Raw genomic sequence first — 23,547 nt, 5'->3', positions numbered from 1 at the left:
CTGCAGGGCAGGGCTGTTAAATGTGACTGTAGGGCTGCCAATGAGTCGTAGAATATAGCCCATTGATTCGGTGATTGTTCACGCATATAAAGCACTGCGCTACGGAGGGCGGCAAGTTCAAACCCTGCCGATGTTGTGACGTGGCTGATCTTGAACTTCTTACAGATTGTTGCCGACGGAATAACTACCGCACCAATAGAGCTGGTCCGGGTGGAAGAGCCATCTGTATAAATGTGAATTCGATCAGAGTAGGAATCATGCAGCAGATGTAGAGCAGCTTGATTCAGGGCACAAGTAGGCAAGTAGGTTTGGTCGCAGCCGTTGCATTCGTTCACGAGCAGTGGTCCGACGGGCTTCCCATCAAGAATCTTGTTCCTCGGGGGTTACGCACTTCTTAGGCAAACCCATGTATTTAGGCGGCGCAAACAATGTGCTCGGGGCAGAGACACTAGGCAATGTGCCGCCGTCGCGGCGTCACGGAGCTTTATACGAAGGCCGCGAATGAAGCGGCGCGCAGTGACGGCATGGATTTTCTTTTTTCCGGCTACACGGCTGTGGAAGCTTGGCGATGTACGGAAAGCGGTATTGCACCGTCGCGCGGCCGTTTGCAGACATGCCAGAAGGTTGCTAGGCGACGCATAGTGACGTCAGAGCTAGGCACAGCGCGGCGCGGCTAGGTGAAGTGATGCGGAAGTAGGAGCGGTGATGTCACGACACCTCTGCTTCGCTCCGCGAAGCGAGGCGCAGCTGAGCCAAGTGGTTGCGAGGCAACGCTGTGACGTCATAACTCGGGGGAATTTCTGCGAACCATTTGTCGCCGAACCTCGAGCTTAAAAGATAGGCTGTTACAATGCTGCTCGTAGTCTCAGATGCTCATTAGCTGGGATGAATTAGATCCTTGATTTTTCGGCAGAAGTGTTCCAACTACTGTAATGCTACGCTCATCACTGACAGAAGTATTCATTTTCCCAATTCTCATTATAAAGAAAACTGGAAATAACGAGTAATATGGACTACATTTTTTTAAGGTTGCTCTGTTGATTGATCACAAGTTAAATAAAATGTGCTTTTTGCTCATTACACTGCGGCCCACAAAAAAAAACAGTTTGCTCTACTGTTGAACACATACCGACGTAGCAAAATATTTTATGTTACAGTGTACAACTTAAGTGCTGTGTTAATGTATTACACTGCGGTGTAATCATTCTACGGCTGTGCATACTATTTATTACCTATTGGCATTGCTGGCACTGATTACATGTGAGATGTACACACATGAAGGTGTCATCTTGGCGCAGTACCACGTCAAAGTCTTCTGTGAGCAGCTTGTTGCATTGGATGTTTTTTTGGGGGGCTCTAAGTAACACAGCTCGTTTTCTTTTTTTTTTCTTTGGCGTTTGTGATGGCCTCACCTTGAGGCAACTGAAATATACACTTAAGACAGCGACTCGTTATTTATGAGTTAGAAGAGTTAGAAAGGCGCGCAATTCACGAAAAAACAATATGTTAGCTACGTCGTCTGCTCTTAGGTTTCTCCTCGTGTCCATGTTGAGCCAATCGTTAGTAAACCTAGCTCACAGATAAGACTGTAGTCTACTGTAATCTTCGGTAATACCTGGCCAGAAGAAGCTCTTAAAGGTTAACGTAACATGAAGTGTGCCAGCGACAGTATTGCAGCATCTTTCTTTTTGCGCATCTTTCTTTCAGAGTGCGCATCTTTCTTTTTTGACTAGATTTGGCAGCAAGACCACAGTAATAACCTTTTCTTATTTTTATCTTTAAATAGTTGTTTGGCATTATTTATTTTTTAAGAGAGAGGGCACACTGCGAAGCCTTGTTACAGTGCTAACCATTGGGGAATGTCGCGTCAGTTTGAGTAAGGCAATAGAAAATTGCGCAAGTTGGTTTTGATTCATGACCGGGCAGAGCGAAAGCCGAGTACAACGAAAGAGCCACACTGCACGAGTCCTTGATATCTGAAGTATTATTTGTCGTCGTTGTTCGCGCTGTCCTGTTACAATTTTGTACGGATATGGCAAGGTTTCCGTAGGTTAAGTTAGGTATGACATTTTTAAAGCGAAGGTTTCAAAGCACAGCTTTCGTTGCCTCTTCGACCTTTCCAATGCTGTTGCGGCTGCTGCTGCCGCTTGGGGGTGGCTCAGAGCTTGTATAGTGACACGTGTTCTTATTTATCATTTTTCTGCCGACTACACTTTATCCGCTAACAAATTAAAGACATCACACAGCGCAAGAGGCCCAAGCATGATTGGGAACTTACTGGAACGTTATCGTTGTTTCCATCAGTTGTGTATGTTGTCGCGACCTTTATGTATTGTGATTGCATGAGCGACGCGTATATGGCTGTATCTTCTGGAACTTATGCGAGCGCCAGCGATAGCGCTGAAACGTTCAATCAGTCATGTTAAAAGCCGACGCACTTGACCTGCAGATCAGATTTCAATGATCGCAAACTGTGCTCGCCGCTATCGTTGCATGTGCTTATAGTGTCACTTGTTTTTCCAGGCAGATGTTCACCCAATAAAAGCTTTTCCGTGATTCACACTTTTTCTGCGGTGTTCGTCACCGTCACTACAACGTGACATCTGGTGGAGGTGCTTCCCCGTTTATGTTGCGGACGCCCCGTCATTAACCGTGACCTTAGCTCCAACCATGAGGACAGCGCCAACGTTGCTCCGGACCACCGAGCTAGCCGCAGCCAGAAAGCCTGCCCCGCAGAGCACAGACTTGTACCGGAAACGGCCAGAAAAACCAAGACCATGTCAGCGGTCGCGATTAAGGACGCAGAATCCGCCACAGCCATCATCCTGCAGCAGCTAAAAGCAGCTAACCTGTATTTCGTGGATCATCGGCGGATGACCCCGAAACCTGGCTTGAGACTTTAAAAATTATCTCAACATTCAACAATTGGAATGATAAGGAGAACTTGTGTCATGTAGACCTCTACTTGGAAGACGCCGGGAGGTAGTGATTCGAGAACGGAGAATCCATCCTAACAACGTCGGACCTGTATCGTAGAGGCTTCCTACAGACGTTCACAAGCGTTGTGCGTAAACCGCGAGCTTGAGCTTGGCTGGAAGCCCAGGGGCAGTTACCAATTGCGAAGTCGCCGAGGAAATGGCTACGCCGAGCCCGATATGTCCGATGAAGGTTCGTTTATTTAATCGCTGTGTTAAGCAAGAGGTCTTCGGCGGACTGATATGCAACCCGGCGATGGCCATAGGTAAATTTCGGACCGAGGCGTCGTCGATTCAGAAGACACTGCAAATGCGCACCAGACAATTTAACCACCGCTGGAATCCAGACGGCACAGAAGCCCATGAGCTCTGCTCCAACGACCTGCAGGTAACTACGGAAGATGCTCGCATTGTCGCCACCTGAAGAGGCATTGATTGCCGGCGATGCCCGCGAAGAAATTCAGCAGTCATTGAGAGTTACTGAAACGCCACAGTCTAAACCGGAAATAATGACCTATGCCGGCGTCGCCCGCCATCAGGTTCCCCCTCCACGCGCGCGTTAAAGCCCCATGACCCTCCCATTCCATCGCCAGATGCCGCCGCCGCCGCGCCGCCTGCCTGTCGGCTGACGGCGTGTATTGAGAGCAGCTGGGCTCTGGCGAAAACGGCAGCGAGAGCTTACTATCGAGCAGGGCGGTGGCCACACGCACTTCTCTCTTCTGGTGCCTCTGCGCTTGCCCTGTTCCCACTTCTACAGGTGATATCTCCCCCCTTCTCCTGAAAGAGCATCGGCTCGATGCTCAAGAAGTAGTGTGGGAAAGACAAAAACAACAAAAAACAATAAAAACACGCTCAATGAAAGTGCTCGCGCAAAGAACACAGTGAGAGCTACATCAGCGTAGCTTGAAACAATTCTCTACCTCTCTAGAAACAGAGAGGCAAGCGCATTAGGTGCAAATGGGAGTAGCAAAATCACGAACGCGCAAATTAGGGCTTCATGCGTACGACGTGAACTATGTCAGGGCTATGTGGTTGTCTACGCCGTGTTTGTGCCACACTGTCTGGAACGACTTCATAGTTCACGTCACTAATGCAGCGCAGCACTTTGTATGAGCTAAAATACCGGCTGATCAACTTTTCACAAAGGCCACGGCGGCGAACAAGGGTCCACTCCTACACTTGGTCTCCGGGACTGTAGCGCACTTGCCGGTGACGGATGTTATAGCGCTGTGCATCTGCGTGATGCTGCTCACCGATGTGCAGCCGCGTGAGGTGGCGTGCCTCCTCAGCGCGCTGGGCAAATTCTTCGCCGTCACTAGTTAGGTGATCGGCGTCGTGGCACGGAAGCATAGGGTCCAGTATCGTCTGTACTTCGCGGCCGTAGACGAGGCGAAATGGTGTGAAGCGCGTTGTTTTTTGTACGGCGGTAACATACGCGAAGGTCACCTAAGCCCGGATACGGTCCAATGTTTTGTGCTGGACGTCGATGTACATAGAATTCATGTCTGTGGTGGTCTTCTTTAATCGCTCCGTAAGGTCGTTGGACTGCGGATGGTAAGCGATGGTCTTTCGATGCCTGTGGTTGGTTGTTGAAAAATTTCGTCCATGAGCTGTGCCGTGAACGCCGTTCCTCTGTCTGTGATTAGAGTGGATGGGGCAACATGACGCAGTACAATGTGACGCATGAAGAACTACACTACCTCAGAAGGCGTGGCTCGTGGGAGCGCCTCTGTCTCGGCATACCAGGTTAAATAGTCAGTGGCGACAATCACCAACTTCTTGCCGTCGGTTGCCAAAGGAAAAGACCCAAGAATGTCCAAGCCGACTTGGTCGAATGGCGGGTGGTTCGATGGGTTGCAATAACCCGGCGGGCTTCAGGGGTGGTGACTTTCGTCGCTGACATTCACGGCACCCTTTAACACACTGTTTAACGCTTGCCGAAAGTCCGGGCCAGTAATACATCTCGCACACTCTAGCAAGCGTTCGTGAGGAGCCGAGGTGGCCAGATGTGGACTCGTCATGGCAAGCGAAAAGAATATCGTCCCACAAGTCCTAGCGAACTACTAGGAGGTAGGCTCGGTCATTCGGGCGGGCGTTCTTCTTGTACAGCACCTTTTGTCGTAAACAGAAGGACGTCAAGACGCAACATAGATGGCGTGGTATGGTTGTTTAACGGCCTTCTAAGTGGTCGATGAGAGGTCGAATTTCAGCGTTGTCACGCTGCCCTCGTCGTCCTCTGACTGTCAACTGACAGATTCCGCAGGAGCACCCGACAACGTTTCCGCGTCTTCGTGCTTGCGGCCAGACCTATAAACTATCGTGACATCAAATTCATGTAGCCGCAAGCTCCATCGCGCCAGTCGTCCTGAAAGATCGCGTATGTTCGCCAACCAACATAGAGCATGGTGATATGTCACCACTTTGAAGGGACCGCCGTAGAGATAAGGGCGAAACTTCGTGATCGCCAGACGACCGCGAGACACTCTTCCTGTAGTACGGTAGTTCGCCTCAGCACGAACGCAGTAACGCTATCGTTGGGAAGCTGGACTCGGGCCTGGATTTTTCGTTTGGCTCGTTCGCGGCCATCAGGACTGGCGTAGGTTTCTAGTAGCTGACGGCGGAACTCGCGCCACGACGTCAGTTGCTCCTCATGGTCTTGAAACCATGTACGCGCGCCATTCTCCAGGCAAAAGTGGACATTTCTACGTTTAGTCGCGTCGTCCCATTCGCTGTATTCGGCCACGCGCCAGAAGTCGGTCATCCAGTCTTCGACGTCTTCGAAGATGTCGCCATGGAACGATTCGGCATCAGTGGATTGTGGAGTGTGTACCGGTTCGTCATTGCACGTTCCATACCGGTTGGGGTAGTCTGAAGCGCTGTGGTGTCTTCAGGAGGCAGTCCCCGGATACTGCGGCTGGTCCGATGGACAGGAGTATGGACAAACACAGGGCTCGTGCTTCCGCTTCCAGGAGAAGTCTGCGGCATGAATGAGAAGAACCCCGCACCTCCACCACTTTGTCACGCGCCTTCAAATGGGGGCTGACGACGTTTATTGAAAGCAGCTGGACTCTGGAGAACACGGCGGCGAGAGCTAACTATCGAGCAGGGCGGTTAGCACGCGCACTTCCTTCATCTTGTGCCTCTGCGCTTGCCCTGTTCCGACTACCACAGGTCTAAAGGTGTTTATTCGGCAGAGCTTGGAGCAGCGCAATGTCAACGGTCAGCGCAGTAACAGCTTTCAAGCACGAGAGCCCTTGCCGATCAAGAGCGCAAGACCCACTAGCGTTTTGAACCAGTAGCGCTGAACCCACTAGCGTCTCTCTTCTTCGCTACAATCACCCCCGGGAGCGATAAGGCAGCCGTCGGGCGACCTAACAGTTCGTCACGATGAGCGGGTCGTATACGCTTTAGACGGTCGACATGAACAATGTCTTCCACGGCGGCGCATGCCTGAAGATGGCTCTACTGGTTCTATTACATAGTTCACAGGAGATGCGCGTTCGATGACACGATAAGGGCCTTCATACTTCGGAACCAGCTTTGATGAGAGGCCAGGCGCAGTCAGAGGGACTGAGAGCCACACGAGCGCTCTCGGATTGAAGGTGACCGGGAAAGTGACCTCCTCTGGCGCTCTTGATCTTCGGTAGTAAAGGCCTGAGCGAGGTCACGGCACTCTTGTGGATGTCTGACAGTGGCAGAAATAGGCACGAACTCGGATGCATCCGGCCGGTACGGCAGAATTGTGTCGATGGTGTGCGAAGGGTGCCGACCATACAGTAAGAAATAGGGTGAAAGCCCAGTGGTGGTCTCCGTAGCGGTGTTATACGCGTAGGTGACGAAGGGTAGGATGGCGTCCCAGTTCGTGTGGTCGGAGGCGACGTACATTGAAAGCATATCACCGCGCGTACGGTTGAAGCGTTCCGTGAGGCCATTTGTTTGAGGGTGGTACGCCGTAGTTGTGCGATGAACAACGTGGCACTCTTTGATAATGGCTTCAACTACCTCCGACAGGAAGACGCGTCCGCGATCGCTGAGCAGTTCTTGAGGTGGACCATGCCGCAGAATGAATCGGCGAAGCAGGAATGTGGCAGCGTCGCCCGCTGTAGCTGCCGGAAGGGCGGCCGTTTCGGCTTATCGTGTGAGGTGATCTACTGCAACAATGGCCCAGCGGTTACCAGCTGATGTCAAAGGAAGTGGTCCATACAGATCGATTCCAACGTGGCCGAACGGCTGGTTAGGGCAGGGTAGAGGCTGCAGACCAGCTGGCGAGAGCTGGGGTTAAGATTTCCGGCGCTGGCAGTCGGGGCATGAGCGAATGAACTTTCGAACCTAGTTGTACATTCCTCGTCAGTAGTAGCGTTGTCGGAGGCGCTGATAGGTTTTGAAAAGTCCCGAGTGTGCACACTGTGGATAAGAGTGGAACGATGCGCAGATCTCAGAACGGAGGCTTCGAGGTACTACTAATAACCACTGGCGGCCGTCAGAGGTGTAATTGCGTCGGTGAAGCAGGTCGCCGCGAATGGCGAAATGGCGAGCTTGACGGCGCAACGCACGAGTGGTTGGCTGCGATGACGGATCAGCAAGGAAGTCTATGATGGAGTCAATCCAGGGATCATTGCGCTGCTCGGAAGCGATGGTCCCGATGTCAATGGAAGAAACGTCAAACTGGGATATTGAGCAGCATGCATTGTCGTCAGGCAAGGGCGAACGTGAGAGGGAGTCAGCGTCAGCATGCTGGCGTCCGTTGCGGTACAGTACGCGGATATCGTAATCCTGCAAGCGAAGTGCCCAGCGGGTGAGACGGCCTGAGGGATCCTTCAATGACGACAGCCAGCATAATGCATGGTGGTCCGTGACGACATCAAATTGGCGACCATACAAATAGGGCCGGAACTTAGTAAGTGCACAGATGATCGCCAGGCATTCTTTTTCTGTGACGGTGTAATTGGTCTCGGCCTTAGTAAGCGTACGGCTTGCATATGCCACAATATACTCAGGAAACCCTTGTTTCCGCTGTGCTAGGACAGCGCCGAGGCCAACACCGCTGGCATCCGTGTGTACCTCAATAGGTGCCGTTGGGTCGTAGTGGCGCAAAATGGGAGGAGACGTCAGCAAACGACGGAGCCTTGCGAACGCGTCGTCGCACTCGGATGACCACGAATGGAGGGGTCAGTTGCTTCCAAGGAGCTTCGTCAGGGGCGATATGACGGTGGCGAAATTACGAATGAAGCGCCTGAAGTATGAACACAAGCCTACGAAACTGCGCAGTTCTTTGACCGACGTCGGTTTCGGAAATTCGGCGACGGCACGAAGTTTGGCTGGATCGGGGAGGATTCCATCCTTCGGGACGACGTAACCCAGTATCGTGAGCTGCCGCGCTGCAAATCGGCACTTCTTTAGGTTCTGTTGTAGGCCAGCGTTTGTTAGGCACGTTAAAACATGCTGGAGGCGCTGAAGGTGCGTGGTGAAGTCAGGGGCTTAAAGAGAAACTGAGACATCCACCCAAATGTAGCAATTCGCTACTATGGAAACCCAACCGGGTTCCTCGAAAGAAAACCTCGCAGTTGCGCAAACAACAACGTCGTCTTGGTAACATAAACACGTGTGCCACTTCAAGCCACGCAGAACTGTGTCCATCATGCGTTCAAAGGTTGCTGGCGCATTACAAAGTCCAAAGGGCATGACGTTAAATTCGTATAAGCCGTCGGGTGTGACAAAGGCTGTCTTCGGCCTATCGGCGTCAGCCATGGGCACTTGCCAATAGCCGGAGCGTAAATCTAGAGATGAAAAGAATTCAGCTCCTTGTAGGCTATCGATAGCGTCATCGATTCGCGGTAGCGGGTATACATCTTTGCGAGTGATCTTGTTCAGGCGCCGATAGTCTACACAGAACCGTACAGAGCCATCCTTTTTCGTCACAAGGACGAAAGGAGATGCCCATCGACTGTTTGAGGGTCGGATCACTGCACGGTGAAGCATTTCGTCGACTTGCTCATTAATCACGCGACATTCTGCGTCAGAGACGCGATATGGGCGTTTCCGCAATGGCGATTGGGAGCCAGTGTCAATATGGTGCGTGACAGCAGACGCCCGGCACAGGGAAGGTTGCCCGACATCAAAAGAAGAAGGAAATTCTTCTAAGATGTGCAGAAGCTGAGAACGCTGAGCTGCGGTGAGGTCATCGGCAATAGATGAATCAAACACACCTGTGGCTGTAGGCAAAGGGTCGGACGTAGACAGAGAACCGAGCGTGCTGTAACTGGCGCAGGACGTGTCTTCGGGAGCATCCGTAATTTGTACGGCGTCGATCGCTTCCACACAGCCAAGACATTCGCCTTGAAGCAGCATCACAGGGTATAACTAGGGGTTACAGACAAAAATAGTTGTGGAGCCCTCTTTGACGTTCACTGTCGCAAAAGGTAGCAGCAGACCTTTTCGATTATAAAAGCGGCCGGATGGAGAAAGTAGTGCGATGGAGTCAGAGAGGCTGCTGCAATGCATAGCGACAATCACTGACGAGTTCGGAGGTACGTTGGTGTCGTGCCTGACGAGTAGCTTGTTCACAAAAGCATTGTCGGCAAGCGTCATATCTGACATCGGCGACAGTCGGACATATCTGACATCGGCGACATCGGCGAGAAAGTCCCACCCCAGGCTAATTTCGTGGGAGCACGATGAAATTACAATAAATTCGACGGCGTATACAACGTCCTCGATGAGAACACGAGCGGTGCACGCCGCTATCGGGTGAATACGCTGTGCGCCTGCTGTGCGGAGGGAAAATCCAGCAAGGGGCGTCGTGACCTGTCGAAGGAAGCGACAAAGCTTTGCGTCCATAACTGATACAGTGGCTCCGGTGTCTACGAGGGCATATATGCGCACACCGTCAAGTAACACGTCTATCACATTGGTCGGGCTACGTTGAGGACTTTCGAGTTTCTATGGTGTCGCAACCCTTGCCTCATGGACTGCGACGACTAGTTTTCCTCTTCCGGAGCTTCGGGACGAGGCCGCATCGGTGATGGGGAGCGTCGACGTGGAGAGGGTGAGCGGCGGATGTTGGCTAACTCGGCGGAAAGGTGGTGACGCAGCACGAGGTTCATCATCGTAATATGGACGCGGTGAATCCACCATACGACTTGGCGCATATGGTGGAGCGCTAGGCGACTGTACGCGACTACAGTGACGTGCGACGTGTCCTGCGTAGCCACACGCAAAACATATCGGCCGGTTGTTACATGTAAAAGGCGTCGTATTCAATGCCCTTCAGGATGTTTTGGATTCGATCAGACTCCGCCATGGTCGAATTGACTTTCCGGCATAGGTCCAGGGCATCTTCAATGTAGCTGGTGAATGTTTCACCTGGCTGTTGAGCTCGTTCTCGCAAACGCTGCTCGGCATTTTTCTTGGGAACAGCAGGGCGACCAAATACATCGGCGAGAGAAGCCTCAAATTCGGACCATGGGTGCTATGCAGGATGCGCCGAGTTTGGCGAAACTCGGGATCTTCACGAGCTCTGGAGACGCCCCAAGATGAAAGAACTAATGGTAGCAAGACGAAGTTTGTCCGTCGGCACGCTTCCAGTTTCATTGGTTTATCTAGATTCACTCTGGGTAGCTATCATTTCTTGGGCGTTGCCATATGGACGGTCGACAAACTGGAGCTCACGTGATGATACGGTCGGTGCATGGTCGTGCCTTCTTTCACTTGTTTGTCGTTCCACCGAGTGCATTTCAGGCACAAGCAAGTTATGAAATAAATGCATTCAGTACAATATTATTAGTCACATTAACGTGGGTTATAAGCATTTTAAAGATTACAAAGTGTACACTGAATGTGTAGTAGACTAATTCGTAGTTTAATACGTTTCGTGTTATACCACGAGGGGACGGCCGCCCTCTTTTTTCTCCTTCTGGATTGGATTGGCGCGGCTCGCTACGTGCTTGCGCTAGCATTTCCGAGCACAGATTGGTGTGCGCCTGGTTTTCACACTAGCCTTTAAACAGATCCCTTGTTGCTCGCGCCAAGACGAAGTGAGCGTCGGCTAGCGCAGAAGTGGTTTGCCGCGCGCTTACCGTGTAAGTACTGAGGAATGCCAGAAAGCACTCATACAAGGGTCAGAAAAATACGCTTTATTTTATTTTACTTGATGATGCACCTACATACAGGATAGCACCGAGCGATGGGTTCTAACAACCGCAGGAATGAAAGAATTTCTTTACTGGGTAGCCCGAGTGATCTGTGGCTTCTAACAAACGCAAGAAAGGGTTTTTGCAGCGCACCTGGCCGTTGAGTGCCACCACATCCATCTCATGTGGGACTCCAGCATCGGTGCAGTTGCCCTGTACCCACCACTAACGAGGTGGCGCTTCACTTTTTTTTTACAATAACTTTCCATTCTTTGCGCGTGAACGCCCGTAATGGGGTCCACAAAGTTCACGCTGTGGTTGACTGTCTCCTAATACAGATTGATGCATAGCCCCATTAGCATTCACTAAATTTGGGATACAGTTGTATGCGGCCAATTCGTCTATATTAATGGCCCCCGGTTGAACATTGGCTGCAATAAAGGCGCCTCGTCGGTAGACCTTGAAAAGTTGCAGCACCCCTTTGGTCGCGCAGAACATGCCGAAGTACCATGGGCCACCATCTTTAACACCGCCGTAATTTTGGTGGCTCGGCGGAACGTTGTCGCCCGTCATTAGGCAGCCTTCATTGTGCTTTTGCTCGCCGCGAATAAGGCACTCGTTAATTTGCGCTATCTTCCCGGGGCCACTGAGTGGAGGTCGCGCCAGCAGCTCGTCCCTCGCGACCTCACGGGTGTAGTTCCTACAGTCGGCGATGGCGTGTTCCGATAGAGGAAACAAGTCGCCAGTCATCTCCTTCAACAGCCATATGTCTATGGTTTTGCTCACGTAGTACATGAGCCAAATAATTTGCCCCCTGGAGAGGTGGTCGTTCGGATGGCCGAGGCGGTCCGTGTTGGCGAAGTAAGTTCCTTCACCTCTCTGCCCGTGCCATGCAGCGGTACTGTGTAACTGCGAAAACTGCTTTCGGCACCTGTTTCACCGGGAGGCAGCTCGGCGTCCATTCTGAGTCTTCCTATATAATGTGACCACTTCGCCTTCGCAGGTTGGTTGGTCCGGGTTGAACCCCAGGTGCTCGCGGTGCCCCAGTACTCCGATGACGCCACCGGACCTGGCCTGGGTCTGGGGCGCAGTGGACGAACAGCGCTTGACGCCGGAGAGATCCGAAGCGATCGCACGAACTTTTGCTCCGCAGCCTAGTCACACCAGTCTGAGTCTGTACTCGGAAAGCATAGGCGAAGACGAGGGCCTTCCCTTAACTCGTCACACAGCCAGCGCACTGACGTTTTGGAATGGCAAAAATGACGCTGAAACTCTACGTCGGTCATGTAGGTGAACGGGTCCAGACGCTCATATTGCGCCTGCTGCCGCTGGATGCAATGACAGAGGCTGCTTCTGCCGCCGCCATGTTCCCGAGTTCAACTCGAGGGGGCTTTCGCGATGTACGAGTTTCGCACGAGCTCGCCTGTCAATCAAAAGCATAGGTCACGCCCCACGCGAGGCATGTAACTTGTGCACGCGCCCACCACGTTTGGGTCGCGCCCAACTTATTTTTCGGCAACAGTGACGTGGTGCGGAACGGAGAGGCATCAACAATCTTGACCGCCGAAATAACACACGCAAAACGAACTGTTATCGGTGATGTACTGAACACCACTATCAAAAACGAAGCGTCGACTTTCGCTGGTTTATGCATGTATCTCCTTGCGCTGTCATGGCCCCACAACACTGTTTCATTGCTTGCATTGTGGCGATGTAGCGCATAGGAAATAATTATCGGCACTCCACTGTAACTGCTTGCAAGGCGTCGATGGGCCGTGGTGTACGACGATGCTGAGCAGTGCGTAGTGTTTTCCAAGGACAACATATCGCAGCTGTCGTTAGAGATGGCTGCTCTGTCATCGGTGATGTATCAGAGCCGCAGTGTCGCAAACGCGGTCAGCGTCGAGGAACTCTCGCTGTTCTAGACCCAGTGCGATGGCATTTCTTCATCACAAGCACGGCACACTAAACAGTTGCAACACCTTCCTGCGTTCGAAGTCTAATTTCCTAACTCCACACAAAAGCCCTCACCTGCCAAAATGCGACTGCGGCGCAGTCGTTGCGATATCCATCGGCGATCGTGTTAGCTCAGCAGCAGAGGCAATCGGCAAGCACATTGGAGTGAACAAAACACTCAAATTCTGCGTACATGCGCACGGAGGCACCTTCACTATGCAAGCGATAACAAGCAATGTATTGTGTCGCTGGGCAGCACTCTCCTTCGTCGCACTGCATCGCGGAGGCTTCGCGCACGCAGATAAACTGGCGCATTTTCACTGTGCTGCGTCACTACGGACCCTAGCATACAGTGCAGCCACTCTATGGCTAGAGTGTTGCTCCAGTTGGTAAAGCGGCGGCCTTAATAGCAGCCTCAGTGAAGCACCTGCGGTGAACAGTCATGCCGCAGCGCTGCGTTGCCATTCCCCTAATAGACAGGGAGTAGACAGGGGCGCGATCTTGTACGCGTTCCAAAATGGAACGGAGGCGTTCCGCATCGAGCCGCACACGAATGGTCAATTTGAACTTCGCGGTTGAAATTAACCAATCGTGTGCGGCTCGATGGAACGGAACGCCTCCGTTCCATTTTGGAACGCGTACAAGATCGCGCCCTAGATCATTGTCATGACTTACTTAATCGAACATAGCGCTGCAGCGCCCCTGGCGACTGCTCACCGTATGAACTCCCTCGTGCGTGCGACTCTCTAGAATGTATCCGCTTGGAAGCTTTCACCTCACTGTCGTCACTCGCGGCAAAAATGTGCAAAATTTAATAATTCCCTCGATCTCCGTTTGTCATCACAAATTTATAGTATTCAAAACGAAAAACCGATACTTTAAAAAATAAAATGTTCATTATTTTGTTTGTTGCATTTTAAAGTATTCGATTGAGGGAAAGTGTAGGTGCAAGAATGCACCGCATGTGAACCGTTCGCATTCGAAAGAGGATAGACAGATAATGCCCGCAAGAGGAGGCACGCCCTTGACGCGCCCGAGAAAGGCGTGGCAAACAGCTCACGGCAAGTCTGCAGATAGACAGCGGGGCAGTCACGGTATTGCTAAATTGCGATAATACGTCGATAACAATACGCGGCGCCGGCGGGTTTTGTTACGCAGTCTTCTGTGCTTGAAGCGCGGAAGCACTGTGCCGCGCAGGGCGCGCTCTTGTTGTCATACGCGGCTTTTTAGCGACATTTCTTTTTGCCTGCTGTTTTTGCACGTTCCTTGCTATCTCCGTTCACTGACTGCCATCGAGCAAACTCGGGTAAAGCTCGGGCGAACGAGAAACTCGGCGCATCCTGCATAGCACCCCATGTCTGGAACTCTGCTTCGTGGTTATTGTACCACAGGCTGACCACACCAGCGAGGTAGAACAGAACATAGCGCAGTTTGTCCGCTTCATCCCACTTGTTATGGACGCTTACCCTGTCATACGCCGTGAGCCATTCATCCACGTCAGTGTCGTCCGCTCCTGCGTAGATAGGAGGGTCGCGGTGACGATGTACCCCGGGACACGCAGTTGGTGCGGGATGAGGCATTTGCTCGGAGGCGTCTTGGGGCGTGGTAGATGGTAGGATACGGGATCGGAGTTCCAGGATGATTGTCTGAGGTTATCCAGCACAATCCACCAATTCTAAAGGTGTTTATTCGGCAGAGCTTGGAGCAGCGCAATGTCAACGATCAGCGCAGTAACAGCTTTCAAGCATCAGAGCCGTTGCCGATCAAGAGCGCACGACCCACTAGCGTTTTGAACCAGTAGCGCTGAACCCACTAGCGTCTCTCTTCTTCGCTACACAAGTTACAATATTCTCTGCAGATTTTCCCTGTTTATATTGCCCCTTTTTAAGGAACGATTGTAAGGTCGACTGCATAATTAAAAAAATGGCGCAGTTTCGTCCGAAAGGCGAAGCACCAATTGCTCTAGCTAATTAGTAGAGATCTATTCGGAGTAGGGATAGTAGTTTTATCGACTGCATAAACTTGGACACATGTCAGCGCGCACAAGAAAACATGAATAGATCACTCTGAATGACCGCAGACAACGACTGTCAAAACGCTGGAAGCAAGCGCAGCCGCCGCAGCGGGCGAAGGTTCATGCGGTGTATCGCTTCAAAAGAAACTGAGCGGCGAATGCACAGCGCATACACAGGTCAGAGCCTTGTGGAGATAAGAGACGGTGCGGGCGACCGCCACAGCCGGGCAAAGTACCATCGCGTTTGTTGGCAGGTAGAAGCTGCCCCCCCCCCTCCTTCCCGCGCTGCCTTCCCGCTTTCTTGCCTTCCCGTGGGAGATTGAGTGGCTAGTTTCCCTTGCGCCCGGTTGTAAGATATGCATTTGGTGCCGAAGCAAAGCGTCGCCCCGCCTCCCTCCCTCCCATGCCCCCACGGCCTTTCGCGCGACAGTCGCGTTTGCTTTCCGCCGTGTGTTCGCTCTCCGTCATAGCACGCGTCCCCGGCGCGCTTTCACTCGCGCATACGACGCGCGGCGACGATTTTATCGCCCTTGCACTTTATACGGAACCTCACGGCGACGGCGTCCATATAATTGCTATCGCAATAAAAACAGCCGTAAGAAACAATGACGTAGCTCAAAAACCGCGAAGGCTGAGCGGAGTGGCACTCTTTCTTGCGTGTCTTTGCAATGCAATCTCCGTTCCCCTAATTATTTCGCAGAGATTTGGGCGATCGTGGGTATAGTGTCCTTCAGGTTCTGCTCTAAATGCTCTGATCTGGGGCCTCCATTCCTGTAAGCAGGGAGCTTCTCGGTGATTTCTTGTTCCTGTTGCTCTTGTATATGCTCACAAATGCAGTGTAAGACAGTCGTTTGATGTGATTAGACATCTTTCTTAAAGTTGGAGTGCGATCGGTGATGACTTGTTTTCTTTTTACAGCGATTACTAATGAAATGAGAATTCTCACGGTACTTCACGCAATTTTCGGGGGCTCTCTATCTGTCTGTAAGCCTGTCTGTCTATTTCTCTCTTTTTGCCTGGGTCATTGTGTTGCCCGTGGTCTGATGCTTAAAGCATCAGTCAGTGGTGAAGAGGGAACGTCATTCGAAAGCGATCCCCAGGCTAACTTGGGTCATGAGTCTGTGAAAGTGCGGATCTGCCGGCATCAAATAATCCGTATCATGCGAACTTGTGTTACTGTGTATGTACTACTGCTTATCTGCTGTTCTTCATGAATTTTGGTCACACCAACTTAGAAAAGTGGATATGCAAAACTTCGATGAACCTCTTTCGTGTCAATCTGAGTATCAATACTTGATTCTGGGTGAGTTGCTTCATCTTATTACGCACTATTAAGAAGCAAAAGCAGGCACACGATCGGGCGTAGTCGCGATTTATCGCGGAACTCAAGGGAAACGAAAGCACCCCGATCAGCGGCCAAGCAGGGCGAGCGCGAGCATCAACAACAGTCTTCTTTTACATCTTTTACATCTGTTGCTGGTGTTAGTATAATCACTACAATCGCCCTCGGTGAAAAAGGAGCCACCCTGGCGACCTAAGGAAACAGTGATATTGGCGGTTTGTAATGCGGTTTCATCTGTTCGACGTGAACCATTTCTCGGCCGTGGCGCCGTTGGTGCGCAGATGGCTGGAAGAGCTCAATGACGTAGTTGACAAAGTTCGTCTGATGTAGAACTCGCTAAGGACTTAGGCAGCAGCTTTGAAGAAAGGCCGGGAGCAGAAAAGTAACGCGGAGCCACACCATTGTACCAGGCGAATAGGACAGCGAAGAGGAACTACGGTCGTGACAGTCTTTCTGATGAACTTGCGAGGTAAGTGAGCAGGCAATCTGGTGGCTTTCCTCAGATAGGGTACTGGTTTCGGACGCATCATGGCCGATATGACAGGATAGTGTCCATGAAAGAGGAAGGTTCCCGGCCGTAAAGAAGAAATAATGGGAGAATCTCATGGTAAACTGAGTGGCGTTGTTGTAAGCGTAGGTAACGAAGGGTTGTATCTGGTCCCAATTGGTATGCAGAACGGAAACGTACATGGCGGGAATGTCCGCTAGGATACGATTAAAGTGCTCAGTCATTTCCTTAGTTTGGGGATGATATGTGCGAGCAGTGCGATGGACAATGTTGCATTCACGTAGAAGGGTTTCTACGACTTCGGCGAGGAAGAAACGTCCGCTATCGCTCAGTAGCTCACGAGGCGCACCATGCCGAAGAGCGAGGTTATCGAGGATGAACGCGGAGACTTCACGTGATGTGCCAGAGATAAGTGCTGAATTTTTGGCGTAGTGCGTAAGGTTGTCCACAGTGACGATGTCCCAGCGGTTGCCAGTTGGAGTATTCGGAAGGTGTCCGTACAAATCGATTCCGATGCGGTAGAAACGCTGGGTGGGACAGGGCAGGGGTTGGAGTGGCCCAGTGGGCGCGCAAAGTGGGCTCTTGCGGCGTTTGCACTCGGAGCACGAGCGGATGTACTGTCGCACGAAGCGGTACATTCCGTGCCAGTATTACCGAAGCCGCACGCGTGCGTAGATCTTTAATACTCCAGCATGGGCGCATTGCAAGTCCATGTATAAAGAGGTCCAGATGTGGGAACGTAGACGACGAGGAATCGCCAGAAGCCATTTACGGCGATCAGATAAGTAATTGTGGTGGTACAGAAGCCCATCGAGGATGGTAAAGTGACGAGAAGTGCGTCGAAGCGCGTGGTTGGTGGTACGCGGCAGCAGAATGACAGTCCTTTATATTAAGCTGTAGCCCAGCATCTATCAGGCAGGTGAGGACCCTTGCCAGGCAGATGAGGTGGGAATCAAAGGCCATCGAAAAGACTAAGACGTCATCCAGGTAGCAAAGACGCATGTGCAATTTGAGGCCTCGAAGTATGTTGTTCATGGGATGTTCGAAAGTGGCAGGCGTATTTCAAAGGACTAATGGCACCACGTTAAACTCGTATAACCCATCGGGAGTTACAGATGCCGTCTTGGGGCGGTCAGCTTCATTCATAGGTACTTGCCAATACTCTGATCGAATATCCAAAGACGAGAAAAACTCTGCTCCTTGCAGGCAGTCCAGGGCGTCGTCGATTCGGGGCAGGGGATAAACATCTTTACGTGCGATTTTATTTAGGTGCCGATAGTCCATACAGAACCTGATGCCACCATCCGTTTTCTTCACCAGTACAACTGTGGAGGCCCAAGGGCTGTGTGAGGGCTAGTATCACGCCACGGTGAAGCATATCATTCACCTGGTCGTCAGGCACATCGGGTTTACGTGTGAGACTGGATACGGGTGCTGGCGTAGATGTGCATGAGTACCGGTGTCGATGCGATGAACGATGGCAGATTTGCGGCCCAAAGAAGGTTGCTGATGGTCAAAAAAAGCTTGGAAACGGTTCAGGAGCTCAAAGAGTTGGATGGCTGGTTATAGGAGAGTTGTGAATCAATGGATTGGTTCTATATACCTGAATATGGCGAAGCAGCTGAAGTAGCAAGAATAACGCTGTCGACAGTCAGGTCGCTGATGTCTTCAGGCAGTTGATGAGGATAAAAGGAGTCAATGTCCTCAAGTCGGCCTAGACATTCGCCACGGAATAAAGTTGTTGATGAAGATAACCAATTTCTACAGTAAATGGATCCGCACAAGTTTTCAGTTGTGAGAACGGCAAAAGCAGGGAGAAAGTTTCTGCGAAATACGAAGGCTTCGGACGGTGAAAACAGATAATTAGAATAGACAGCAGTGGCGCAAGAGAGGCATGAGAGCGGAAGAGAAAGGGGGTAAGTCAGTGTCCGCAGCGACGAGTACTAGCCGAAAAGGAGAGAAACACGGCTCAGAGGGGACATCACTCATCGAGGATAATGAGAGTTCGGCACGCGCGCAGGTAACAACGGCATGATGCGTAGAAAGGAAGTCCCAGCCCATAATGTCGTCGTGTGACCACTTTGAAAAGACGACAAATTCAATGACATACACAACATTCTGAATGACAAACCGAGCCGTGCTCGACACAAACGGCTAAACGTGCTGCGCTGTGGCCGTACGCAGGGAGACGGAAGAAAGCGGAGCGGTAATCCTTCTCAACTTGCGACAAAGTTCACCACTGAGCACAGAGACCACAGATCCGGTGTCAACAGCGACAGTCGCAGTGTGCACGTTGATTTCATTGGTTGGCAATCCCTAAGTCTTGTAATGTTTTGACACGAGTGCAGTTCTTGTCTCGGGGACAGCGACGGTCGTTTTCCGCTTGGAAGGGCTGAGGTCGACGGAGCTTACGGGAAAGTGAACGGCGACGTGGGGATGACGACCGGCGTGCGCCGAAGGCTAGTTGACCCGACGATATAGAATCAGGTGCTGGAATACTCGAAACCGGGCGTGGTGGTGGCTCACGATGAGCGTAGCCTTCAAAGTGGTCGTCATTACGTATGCGGAAGTGACGGCGATGGCACAAACGTGCTACATGGCGAGGAAGATGGCAGAAATAACAGGTTGGTTTGTTGTCCGCAGTGCACCAAGGATTGGCCGGCATCTGGGTGGGACACGGAATAGGGAGCGGAGCAGGACGTACAGCTGGCCGCGCCGCGTAGCACGCGTTGGGTGGTTACTCGGGATCCGTCGCGAATAAAGCTCGAGGCCGGGCTGCGATTCAGCGTACTTCAGAGGTGTGGAGAAAGGCGGATGCAGTTGAGTATTAGGCATCAGGCATTGGGGACTGCTCATTGCCTCAGAAACTTGCTGTTGGATTACCTGTCAAAGAACTGAGGCGAGCGATTGCGTAGGCCCGGAATCATGGCCACAAGTGACAACTGTCGTGCCACTTCCTCACGAACAAACTCGTGCTTTTGCTGGATTAAGGAAGTGTGGTCAGAAACATCACCAACGGAGAGAGCCGAAATGCTGGCCGTGTCATAATTGGAGCGCCACGTCTTAATAGGCTGTTTCCGCAACTCGTCGTAACTTTGGCAGTCATGCTGTCGGCTGCCGTTTTGGGGGTCTTTGGAAACAAGCATGTGGAAGGTGTCATCCTCGATCCCCTTGATTATGTCTTATTCTCTCAACTTCCGGCATGGCACGGTTGATGCGGCAGCCGAGACCGAGAACATCTTCAATATGTGACGTAAAGTTTTCGCATGATTGCTGGGCGCGACCACGCAAGCGCTGTTCGGTGCAAAGCTTGCACACACGGTTGGGCCGAATACCTCCGCGAAGCTCGTCTTAAAAGACGACCAGTTGGCAATACCAATTTCGTGGTTGTGAAACCATAGATAGGCAACATTGCTCAAGTAAAAGATGACGTTGTTTAGTTTGGCGGCATCATCCCAATTGTTGTGTGCACTCACTCAATCGTAGGAGGACAGTAAGTCTTCCATGTCATGGTCTTCGGTGCCACTGAATATAATAGGGTCACGCTGTCTAGGAATGCCGGAACAAATGACAGCCGGGGGTGAACTATCCTCTTGTGGTGATGTATCGGCAAGCATAGTAGAGTACGGGTACGTAGTTCCAGGGTAAAGAGGAAAACCAGAAACTCCACCAAAAGCAAGCACACGTTTAGGTGTAGTTGCGGTTTACCGCACAGATCAAAGGAAACGAAATCCCTCCAATCAGCGGCGAAGCGGGGCGAGCATCAACAAGTCTTCTTTTACGTCTTTTGCTGGTGTTCGTATATATCACTACATAACCAACAACATTTGGGTCCATAGATATACGTCAAGTAAGTGAGTATGTGACACACACTATGTCACACGCTTAAATAAACCTGTTTCAAGCGAAGGTCGGTGAATGGTTATGCGTAATTGGCTATGCGTACGTGGGTATGCGCTGGTCTTTAATGAACTTTGAGGCACGCTTGGATCATTAGGTAACTGCTACTGCGTGCACAGTGCTCTTCAGTGGCGAGAGAATACCGGCCGAACCCACATAACGATGAATGACGACGTGCCATTAATATTGAAGGAATAATGTGACACACTACATTGATAATGCTGAAATGTGCGTGCAGCCAGAGTTCTCTCTCGCGCTTCCCACTTCATTAGCTGCCCCATTTATGTTCGACGCCACGACGTTCGATTCCACCCAGCAACGAAGAAATTCTAAGTCATCGTTTTCGCCAATGGCGTAGGCCATATGCAGCGGCACATACTCGGCTACCCAAGTTGGACTCAAAGAGATTCGTTGAAGAATGACACATACCTAGAACCACATGCCCAGTAGCCCAAGCTGGCGTTATGTTCTGAAGGGCGGCACAGACCAAGTGGCAAATAAGATATGCTTCAAGTCGGCACAAGAGAGAGGGAAGAAAGGCAAATTGTTTCAATGAGAGAGAGACTGACTGACTGACTTACTGAATAAACTTTATTGAAACGAGCAAGAGGTAGTGGCTGTGCCTAGGCCTCTCACGTGGGGATGTCGAGGTGTTGCCTCTTCGCCGCCTCTAAAGCTTGCTAGGTCGCCCAGAGTTGGTCGTTGAGGTTGGAGCCATGCAGGGCAGCGTGCCATCTCGACGAGGAGATCGTGGGCCGTCCTGATATACGCCGATACTATACGCCGTCCTGATATTAGAGTCGGGATGTTTGCTTGTTCACGTAAAGCAGTGACGCTGTCACACGGTGAGTATCTGCAATCGCACTTATAATCATACGGTGAGTATCTGCAAATTGTACCTAAAGAAGAGTAAATTTTTCTAAGTGCAAGCTCTTTAATAAAACTTCGACCACTGAAATATTGAAAAAGGAATGACAATTTTCTTCGTTAAGCTTCAAAGGCTGCATTTGGATTGGCTGCTTTTAGTTCGGGGAATTCTAAACTCTGAAGAAGTGTCGCGTTCTTAACGAATACTGCTGTTCCATGCATAATAACACGACGTCAATAGGGGCTTTGAGAATACTTGTACACCAGATGTCATCTGGCCCTTTTTACTCAGAACTGCAGTTGATACATGGCTACGAAAATTAGTAGCTGTTCCATAAACCTTTTTATGTAAAGAAGGCTTCCATCCAACAAATAGGAACAATAACTAATGTCATAGAATATAAGCTTCGTGAGGTTTTCACTTCTTATTGGCCTAAATTGCAAACGTAGTCTAGGTTCCCTGCAAATATCTTGGCGCAGTTTGGAAACTACTAATATCATCAAAACTTACTTTCTTCTAACAGCTCCGATCCCACCCTGCAGGACCGAGTCCTGAGGTGGGCTGAGGAGGTAGCGGAGGCCTACCACGACTGGTAGGCGGACGTCTGGCAGCACAAGGTGCTAAGACTGGAGCACACAGGCCTCCCTCTCTCCCCCCCGGCCCCTCCCCTTTCTTAAAAAGGGAAATAAAAGTTCATTCATTCATTCATACTTTCTTCTAACAGAAATGTTTTTATAGTTTGCAAACTGATAAAGAAGATTCGAGGTAACGACTCATTATTTTTTATCTTTTATTGGTTTATTTTCGGAGTCACACCGTTGCCTCCAGAAATACCAGTCGCCAACAAACTTTGTACAATAATTATAAAAGGCATTTTTGCACAGCGTGCGATTGGCAGTAAGCTGCTTCTCTGCTACCCAGTGCAAACAAGTAGAATTATCTGAAAGTACAGATATAAACATAGGTTAAAAGTTGTTCTACCCAAATATATCGAAAACATATTCACTCTACTCATTCGGTTTCACGACCAGCTGTAGACTTTCTTTTCCAACGTCAAATATACGTAGAATTATTTCAATGGCCGCTTCAGAATTTTTGTGACTGCCTTTCTGCATGAGATGTAGATGTTATAGGGAAGGTCATTACTCTAGAGCCCAGTAGCAGTCTTGTAAGGAAGAGAAATGGGGTGATTCCGCCCCGTCTTAGATACATTTTTCTGTCAATTCTTGGTCGCACCAAGGACAAGTTGTCGAAAACAGCGCATTTGTTTCTGAAAAAATAAGGTAGTCAAGGTGCATCGTCCTTCTGATGATTCCTCAACTCTCACAGAGGAATGATCAGAACATTGAAGACAGCGAGAGTTCCGCCATACAGTACGACTGCGTTTCTTCAATTCAATATTCCGATAGAGGCACGCGGTCACCTCACTGACAGTGAACTACGTCTACGAGAAGTCGTAACTGCGTAGGCGAGAAGTCTTCACTTGTTCCATGTACTCTGACACACGTGTAAATAGAGCGCTCGCGTGCCTTTGTACTATCTGTCTTCTTGCTGCGCCATGTGCTTCGGAGGCATTCTTACCACAGCCATTCTAGCGTCAGGTGATGGCTGCAACGCTCCTGATTTGCTCTACGAATAGCACAATCAACCTATAAATTTGTTCGACGCAGCACTGTTTGCTGCCAGGCTTTCAAAAGACGATCGGCACTGCCTGCAGCTGTATGTAAAAGGTATCGTAAAAAAATTAAATTCTCGGTTTTTATGTGCTAAAATCATGATCTGATTATGAGGCACGCCGTAGTGGGGGACTTCGGAAATTTGGGCCACCTCGGGTTCTTCACCGGGCACCTAAATC

The 23,547-nt window shown here is 50.7% G+C and overlaps 1 protein-coding gene across 3 annotated transcripts in view; it reads right to left on the bottom strand.

Annotated features, from left to right (window-relative positions):
• The window catches only part of LOC125945981 (uncharacterized), a 526,632-nt gene that overhangs the window by 199,125 nt on the left and 303,960 nt on the right, over window positions 1–23,547 (bottom strand). For 2 of the 3 annotated variants that reach the window (XR_007467290.1, XM_049668441.1), the window contains exon 8: window positions 22,486–22,632. The exons of the other annotated variant lie outside the window; for it this stretch is intronic. The gene's annotated coding sequence lies outside the window, so the exon portion shown is untranslated. Of the gene's footprint in view, window positions 1–22,485; window positions 22,633–23,547 lie in introns of those variants that run through there. 3 annotated transcript variants of the gene reach the window in all.

This window comes from Dermacentor silvarum, chromosome 5 (assembly GCF_013339745.2).
Source record: "Dermacentor silvarum isolate Dsil-2018 chromosome 5, BIME_Dsil_1.4, whole genome shotgun sequence".
In the NCBI taxonomy this organism is placed as follows: domain Eukaryota; kingdom Metazoa; phylum Arthropoda; class Arachnida; order Ixodida; family Ixodidae; genus Dermacentor; species Dermacentor silvarum.
The sequence above is the reverse complement of the archived record's forward strand: the minus strand, read 5'-3'. Positions and strand labels throughout refer to the sequence as shown.